We start from the raw sequence: 1,437 nt of genomic DNA, 5'->3' as shown, positions 1-1,437 counted from the left end.
GCTTGAAGTTTTAAGTTCTCCTCATTTGTTTAGTGCCACTGAATTTTGAAAGTCTTTGTAAATATTCATATAAAACACCTATGAAGTAACATTCTGGGCATCATAACCCATGAAATGTTATTGATGGTCAAGTGTTTCAGAGAACAGATGTATCATTAAACTTGGTGACATACTTGGAAATTGGTGCCTCTTTTCCCTTTTCATTCATAAATTTGCCTTTTGTCTAAGTAGTTTTGCCCTGTTTCTCAGATCCTTGATCATGCACACCCACACTCATCATTAACTTTTGAGTTCTACTTTTCCTGATCTTGTTGCTTTTTAGATGGCGGCTTTCTTTACGGGAGTAATGGGGAATGGAGTGCTGGAACTGGATATTAAGCAGAATTAGCAGTAGCTATATGGTAGCTGTGAGGAGGATACTTTAGGAGTGCGTGAAGAATCCTTTCCTTCCCATTAGTGGACAATGAAGGCATGGAAAGGCAGGAGATGAGTCTCACTCTTCTTTTATCTCTATTTTACTCAGGTGAATTTCACCATGATTTTGTGCAAAATTGTCTTGAACAAGAAAAGGCACTTGCAGGGGGTATATCATCAGAAAAATAAATACAGAAATGGTACATGCCATATAAAATTATTTTCAGTTGACACACTTGGGGCAAGTGGCTCAGATTTGAAATACCTGTATAGATGAGACAAGCTAAACTCTCCGGATTTTTTTGTTACTTTGAGCTCCACTGAATTGACAGAAGTGAGGAGTAGCACAAGAAGATGTTTGGCTTGTGACTCCAAAAAAGAGTTTCTGTAATAGGTTGTGTATGTAGAAGACTTAAATTGCCTGGGATTCCTGTGAGCTCGCTGTAGATATTCTGCATGTTTAGTGACAAATGCAAGCTCTTAGCAAGCTACACTGTGCAATACGAACACCATCACCTTGCTTACAGGTACCTTCTCCCTAGGGTCTTGGCACGTGTGGCCTTCCTGTCTCTGGAACTAGAAGCCCAGACTGGAGGAAAAGGTGTATGGGCTTTGCATTGTTTTGTTGGGGCTATGCTTAATTTTTCAGGTGTGCTGCTGTCCCATTCCTGCTTTTCCCATACTATAGTTAAAATAACAATTGCAAAAATTAGTAATGAGTAACAGGAGGAGGGAGCACTTATTAGCTGGTAAGAAATACAAATAAGAGGATGTGTCCAAGCCCAGCTTTTCGGGGTGACTGGAGACCTGGCTACTGTCAGCATGCAGTGCTTGATGTAGGTTTGGGACTAAGTGGGCTTCAGGAAGGATCCTCCAGCATTCATGGCATGCATCTTGGCAGGTTGTTTTAAATGTTCCACACAAACAGTCTTCTCTGTAACCTCTTAATGATCTGAATATTTTGGGTTTTTTTTTTTCATATTTAAATATGACTGCTTTGGAGACCTAAGTGGAACTGTAGTT

This window comes from Larus michahellis, chromosome 9 (genome assembly GCF_964199755.1).
Source record: "Larus michahellis chromosome 9, bLarMic1.1, whole genome shotgun sequence".
Taxonomy (NCBI): Eukaryota; Metazoa; Chordata; class Aves; order Charadriiformes; family Laridae; genus Larus; species Larus michahellis.
This window is presented reverse-complemented; position numbering follows the sequence as displayed.